The sequence below is a fragment of the Vicugna pacos genome, chromosome 18 (assembly GCF_048564905.1).
Source record: "Vicugna pacos chromosome 18, VicPac4, whole genome shotgun sequence".
NCBI classification, from domain to species: Eukaryota; Metazoa; Chordata; class Mammalia; order Artiodactyla; family Camelidae; genus Vicugna; species Vicugna pacos.
Window position 1 is genome coordinate 38413004 of NC_133004.1, and position 7366 is coordinate 38420369.

Genomic DNA, 7366 nt, shown 5'->3' on the forward strand with positions numbered 1-7366 from the left:
CCTGCTTTAGGCTCAGCAGTAAGCATTTAGAAGCCTGCAGGGTATCTCCCCAACCAACAGAGGGCATTCCAGAGCCATGGTGTGACTTCCACCTGGGAGGCCAGGCAGGGCAGAAAGGGTGATCCTCCCACACCCTAGTTGGGTTTGACTGGCCACTCAGTCCCACAGGAGCTCAGAGGTGGCCTGAGGGGTCTTGGCAGAGGGCTTAGGGGCAGGACAGGGCCACTGCTCCAAGCACAGTCCCTGGGGGACAGAGGACGTTTCTGGCATCCAAAGGCCCCCCTTTCTGCCCAGGAGAAGTGAGGCTGGAGGCCCAGGGTTAGAATGAGAACAAGAACTGCAACCTGCCTCAGACGTAAAATAGCTCCTTTAGGGGAGTCCACCCAGCTCGTCCAGGGACAGGGATGTGCCCGCTGCAGCCACCCAACCGCCCACTGTGAGCAGAGCCCAGCTGATCTCGGAGGGACCTGGCCCTCCCTCAGCTGGTGTGACCGTCCATCTCTGATGCTATTAAGTGCCTGGTTAGACTAGACCACGGGGCTCTGAGAGCCAGAGTGAGGCCTGGGAGCGAGCACAGCGGTGCCCCACGAGAGGACCGAGCTGGCGGTAAGGACCGACCAGCACCCCGTGGGCTGCCCTTTGGGCAGCGGGGTGAGGTTCAGCACCCCATTTTATAGCTGGTGGCTCTGAGGCTCAGAGAGACTTCCGAAAGTCACAGAGCTGCAAGGGACACAGCGAGGATGTGACCTGGGCCCCTCTGTGGCGACTCGGAGCCTCCTTAGCCAGGACGGAGCCTGCCTCGGCCCCCAGTCCCCAACATGCTGCATTATTCATGAGCCTGACATTCCCTGAGGGATAAACACTCCGAAGGAGCGTTTCAAATCCACTTTCCTGCTCTGAAAATAAATAAATGAGCAGAGAATGCCAGCGTACATGGAGGCCATGGGCCCAGACTCCTCAGGGCCCTGGGAAAACTCACAGACGGCCTATTTCTGTCCCCTCACCCCAGACCCCTGCCCAGCAGAGCCTGAGGCCTTTGGCAAGCTAGGCTGAGCACAGAAGAGAGTCTGAGGCCAGATGCTCCCTCTGCCCACTTTACCTGCCCCCGCCCAGGAAAAGCCCACCTGGAAACCCAGGTGACCCAGGTGACCCTGGTCCTTGGCACTTGTTGGATGCTGGGCAGTTGTCACGGTCTCAGATCCTCCAGGGACTCAGCAGCTGTCAGGCCTAGCAGCCCTGCCTTGGCTCCTGCCAGGGTCAGGCGAGACCAACACTTAACAGGGGCTTTTGTGGCCTGAAAAATAAATAAGAGGCAGAGCACTCCTGTCTCCATCACCTGGAAGGGGCCCCTGCAGGCTCCCTCTTCCCGAGCTGCCTCTGTCCCCTCCACCATCCCCTCACACGAGGCGCTGGGCCCAGAACTCTAGGGTGGACCCTTCCCAGAGGGTGCATCAAAGACGGAGATGTTAATTCCACTGAACCTGTGTCAATGTTCGTTAAAAAAAAGGAGGTTGGTGCTCTGGGCCAAGGTCACAGAAAACGTACTCGGCCTCAACAGCAAGCGGGCAGACTGAGAACGGCCCATCTGAAGTTCAGGTGGCGGTCAGGGACCTGTGGGAGCTGTGCCTTCAGGGCTGGGCTGCTTAGATAAGGGAGGAGGGGGAAAGCGATCCAGGCAGCAAATTCAGAAGAACACGTTCAACTAACTCATCAGCTCCGGCCCCCGAGGGAGGCAGAGCTGTGGCAAAACACGTGTTCCTGCTGCACAAGAGACAAGGGTTGGAGGGGGGTGCATGGATGCAGGGAGCCAGGGTCTCACCCTCAGAATTTCCCTCTCTGCATCCGCATAACGGTGGGTCGCATCCCAGGGCTTCACCCCAAACCTGAGAGCTGAGTGTGGGCGGGACTTCAGCCTCCACCTGCCCTTCCACACAAACTGCCCAGTCACTGAGGTCTCACCTGCCAGGTCCCTGGGGACCAAGGGACCCTTTGAGATCTCAAAAGGAAAGGGTCCTTTAGGTGACAGAACAAGACTGTTCGCTCTGCTCTGGAGCAGGGAGTCGGGAGTCACTGTGCTACTGCAGGCAAGTCCCTTTCCCTCTCTGAGCCTCAGTTTTTTCTTCAAAACGGGAGGAGTTATCTAACATTCTAATGAATTTCCCTGGGCTTCATCCTAAGTGGTGTAAAAGGGGCCATCTAAGCCAGAACGTAAGGAGACCAAGAGATCAAGAGAAAGAGGTTGTTCAGCTTGATGGTTAAGAGTGCAAATCCCAAAAATAAAAGAAAAAAAAGAGTGCCAATCCCAGCACTGCCCCTTGCTAGCTGTGTGTCTTCGGGCGAATAACCTCACCTCTCTGTGCATCACTGACTTCACTGATGGCAGGTGAGGAGCTTGTGCACCTCAAGGAGGAGCCATGGGAGTCAGTACTAAATGGACTCCGTGCATCTAAGCGGTCAGCACTGTGTCTGGCACATGTGAGGCTCCAGAGCATCAGGTGTGTCCCCCACCACAACCCTCAGCCCCAAGGGAGCCTATGGGGGAGGCAGGCCAGGCACTTGCCAGGACAGGCATACCAGATGTCCAGACCTGCCGAGCCAGGCCTCAGTGTTTGGACGGGCATGGGCAGGCGAGCTGGGGCTGAAGTCCAGGCCACGCTCAGCTCACTGGGGGCTCAGAGGTGCAGGGTCGCCGCCACAGTCGGCTCGTCACACTCGGCAGTCCGGCACAGCATCTGCCCAAAGCAGGGCCACTTTCTAACTTGTTCAGAGGCCGCCAGCTATAGGCCACCAGCCCCCTGCCAGCTGGACCCTCCTTAGAGATACCCCTCCACACCTGTGGACATCTGGGTCTCCTGCCCAAGCTTCCGTAGAGCAACGCCCTGCTCTAAGACACAACGGGTGCAGGCCTGCCCCACGTGAGGCTCTGCCGGACCAGGAGTTTCTTGTCACCACCAACAGCCCAGACTGTGTCTTTCTAAGCGCTTGGTTACTTCCAGCCAGCTGTCCCCACATATCCAGGACTCTGGTCTGTGTCGTTTCCTGCTCTATGTCCTGTGCCCGGAACACTGCCTGGAGATGTACAACAGATGTGCGTTCACTGAATGAGGGGTGGGTGGGCCTAGGTAGGGTCTGGACCTGAGGCGCCTGGACCCCCGTCCATGGGGCACCATCTTCTCCCTTGCCTTGTGAGGGGCTAGTGCAAGGCCGTCTGCAGCTGCCGGTCAGGTGGTCACGTGTACACGGCCAGCCGGGCACTCAGAGAACCCCGGGGCGCCGAGGTTGGGTGACCACAGGGCATCCTCAAGGCTGCTTGCCTGCCTGCCTGCCAGCATCCTGTTCACCTCCCCAGGCCCAGCTCTCACGTCACTGCCTCCAGGAAGGAGTCCCTGATCTCTGCTCGGTCAGCTGCCCGTCTGGGCCCCCGTTGGCTCACAGCACTCTGCTCCTGCTCCATCAGGTTTGTAGAGACCTGGATAAAGAGGAAAAAGAGAACCACACAAGGCACACTTCTCCTCCTGCCCCGGGGCTGCGGCCGGCTACAGGACTGCAGAATGAGAGTGCGGGGGGTGGGGGTGGGGAACACACTGTTCAGTAAACAGGAAAAATGTGTCCTTACCGGTACTAAGACATAAAACTTTTTCCTTTCTTCCTCAGTCTCTCTTTTAGCTTATCATGGTGGTCTTTTTTTTAAATTTGCTATTGAATGTCATTCTAAGTAAAGAAAACTTAAAATGTAAAATTATTAGCATTGTGCCGTTTCATTCTTTACCATTCATCTTGATATTGCTCGGTGCCAGTTGTAATGCAGCGTAAGCACGTTTAACTCATGTGGAATCACTGAATTTACAGTTTATGTCATGCCTCGTACACGCCTGTGTGTCTCATTCTCACTCCAACAGTGGACACACGCCACAAAACTAACTCAACTGTTTTAACGTCACTTTTTGATACACACGTTCAACCAACTCCCTGTACCTTTGACTTATGATGTGTAAGGAAGGACCAAAAGGAAAAGAAACTGAATTGCCCTCTTTTCCTTTCCTTCTATGTCATCATTTTCAGCATAAGGGGTTGGCTACTGCAAGAAAGTAGTAAGTAAGAAAGGGTATGACAGGGTTGCTTGGCCCTTTGTGATTCTTAGAAAGTCATTGCCTTCTTTCCGCATTTGAAGCAAGTCCAGGGCTTCTCGAGGCTGTCAGTGGCCCGCTGATACAACACGCTCACCTTGTACTTGCTTCGAGTCTCGCTGAACCTGCTCAGGATGGGTCCACTGGAATTCCGTGCCCAAGGGGCACCGCATAGAACACAGACGTGTTCTGGGTACCCAGTCTGTTCCTGCTCATGCTCCTTGTCCTGCTGGACTTACAAACCAAACGTTCAAGGATAGAATTATTAAGAATTTCAAGATGACAACAGCAGAGTATCTATCCGAGCATGGAGCACTTCTGAGTGCGGGGCCCTGGATGGCCCAGGAAGCGGGCCCTGCCAAGCGGACCACAGTTTGCTCATCTGCCGGTTTGCACATCATCAGTGCCCACCTGCAGGGCTGGGTCTTTTTGGTGACCAAAGGGAGTCTGTGAAACCCTAGGGGCTTGCCTGGGGCCCCCACCTCAAGGCTGGTCAAAGGCATCACCTCCAGCCTGGTCCTCCTGGGTCACAGGCCCAAACTTTTGTTTCAGGAGCCTGTTTACTGTCCCCTTATCCCCAGCACATCCTCCTTCCCAGAAACCAGAGACCTGCCTCCCCACCTCTGCTGCCCATAAGCTATGCATCCTTTGGCAGGGCACCTCCCCTCTCTGGGTTCTCAGTTTCCTTGGGGTGAGAGTTGTGATGCGTGGCTGCCTGATCGGCTTTGTGAACTTGACATCAGCCAGGACCCGACCTTGGGGGAGCATGTAACCCAGGATGACTTTCTTGCCCATCTCTTTGTCACACTCAGGGACATTTTAGGGAACTGTCGGTGTCCGTGGTCACACAGCCCGCCCGGCCTCCTTCCCGCTGGGGGGGCGTTCATCCCAAAGTGCACTGGTTTCCTACCAGTTGGAGTTTCCGCTGACACAGCCGTATTTTCAGTGCTGGCATTGTGCTTGTATTTAGGTCAGGCCTATTTTAATTCCGCTGGGACTAGTGCTGGGCTGAGGCCGCCTCTGGGGCTGACACAAAGAAGTACTGGGTTGTTTCAGCCCACCTGGGCTGCTGAGGGTTCAGGTGGCAGAGGGAGGGGGGAGGGAGGTGTGAAGGGAGGCACGAACGGGTAGGTGACCTTGGCCCTGAAGCCCTGGCCCATCTGGAGCCCCTTCTTGGCAAGGACCCCCCGACACACACACTTAGCTGTCTGGAGGAGACCCCTGGACTGAGCATCTGGGGACATGGCTTATGTTCCACCAACAAGCAGTGTGATTTTGGCAAGTGCGTCCTCTCCTGCCTCGGTTTCCCCAGTTGTGTGATGATGGGCTGCTTCGATGATGAGAGCCAGCCTGTCTACGTCCTCACACCCCTGTGGTGAAGGCCCAGCAGCCACTTGCTAGCTGTGTGACCTTGTCAAGTTGCAAAACCTCTCTGTGCCCAAATGGCCCCAGCTGAAAAGTGAAGACAAAAATAGGAGCAGTCTCAAGAGGTAGTAGGGCATAGGATGACAGAAGCACATAAAAGCGGTCATGAGGGCCCTGCCTGAACTTGGTGACTGCTCGGCAGGAGGTAACCATCCGTCCACCGGAGGGGCCCGTCAGCTCCCAGCCCCTCCTCAGTCCTGACCCAAGCCATGGAGGCCGGGTGCTCATTGACATTCTGACCACTGGGATCCTTACCCGGCCTGGGTAAACCTAACTGCGCCTATCACCAGATCTGGTAATTAATACCCTTGACGGTTTTTATTGGAATGAAGCAGGACCTGCACCTGACTTGCTTTTTAATTAATAACCAGCCTCCATCCTCTCTCCCCCCGCCCCCGCTGTCCTTGAGGACAGGCCGGGGTCGGGGACCCAGAGTCAACCAGGCCTGTTTGGCCAGCTCTGGAGGGAGGGGTGCGTGGCGGGGCACAGGTAGGCAGCCCTGCTGTCATTCCACACACACACCCTTGTGTGCTCTGTGCAGGATGGAAGAGCCAGCTCTGGGTGGGGCCCAGCCCAGGGGAGGCCCCCAACGTGGTCCCTGACCTTGGGGAGATGTAGCCTGGGTGGCTAGACCCACAGGCACATCAATTAACGTGGTCCCTGACCTTGGGGAGCATGTAGCCCGGGTGGCTAGACCCACAGGCACATCAATTCCAAGAGCAGGTGCTAGCAGAGAAGTGTCTGGAAGAGCAGAGACAGAGACAACCAGCCTAGCGAGGACGCCCTGGGAAGGTGCCTTTGAGCTGAAGATGCTTGAAGATGACCTATCTGTCCTGGTGGAAAAGAGGAGACACCACGGTCCCAAGAGGCGGGAGCGGCCTGTGCAAAGGCTCCAAGGCTGGGGTGATCAGAAGGATGCTCCCTTTGCTGGGGTACTGGGGAGCCCTGTAGACGTGGTGGGAGATGAGGCTGAGGGACCAGACAGGATGGACCTTGAGCACAGGGCTGGGGTGGGCCGGACTTTCTCCTGGGGCAACAGGCAGCCTCAGCAGGTTACATACAGACAAGTGATGTGGTCAGATTTGATTCTTAGAATCACTGTTTCGGTGTCCAGGGTGCCAAGGGGACTAGTGGGAGCAGGACTACAGTGGGGATCCCGGGCTGTCAGAGCTGGGTCTCTGCTTAGGCTCTGAGTCTCGGCCTTTCCACCAGGGGCCCAGGAGCCTGGACCTGCCCAGGGCACAGGGCCAGCTGCCTCCCTCCATCCCAAAGCTACCTCCTTCCTTCTGCTGTTTTTAATATAGAACCTTGTTGAGATTCAAATGAGCATCTCCAATCTGGGCTCCTTTGCGTAATTTCCCTCAATTAACATTTCTAAGGTGCCGTAGAAGAGAACACACCCTCCACAAGCGGGGACCCCTTGCTCTGGGAGGAACCCCACTTTGCCAGCGAGGGGCACATAGCCATCACCCTGAAAGCTTAGTCCCAGACAGGAACTTGCTGAGCCTGACAGTGTGAGCTTGGGTGGACCCTCTGCCTCTCTGGGACTCAGTTTCCCTTTTGTGAAATGAGGGGGCTGGTGGTGTGACCTCTAAGGACCTCTGCTCACTCCGGGCTCAGAAGTCACAAATTGGCTCCTTTCCCTTTGGCAAATTTGTGAGGGTGATGAGGGTGATGGAGCCCATTTAACAGATGAGGAAACTGAGACCCAAAGGGAGGGATTTGCCCAACATCACTCAGGGCTTCCATGACAGAATCAGACCCAGTCCTTGCATCTCACTCCATAGGGTCTCCTGAGCTCTACAGGCTCCTAG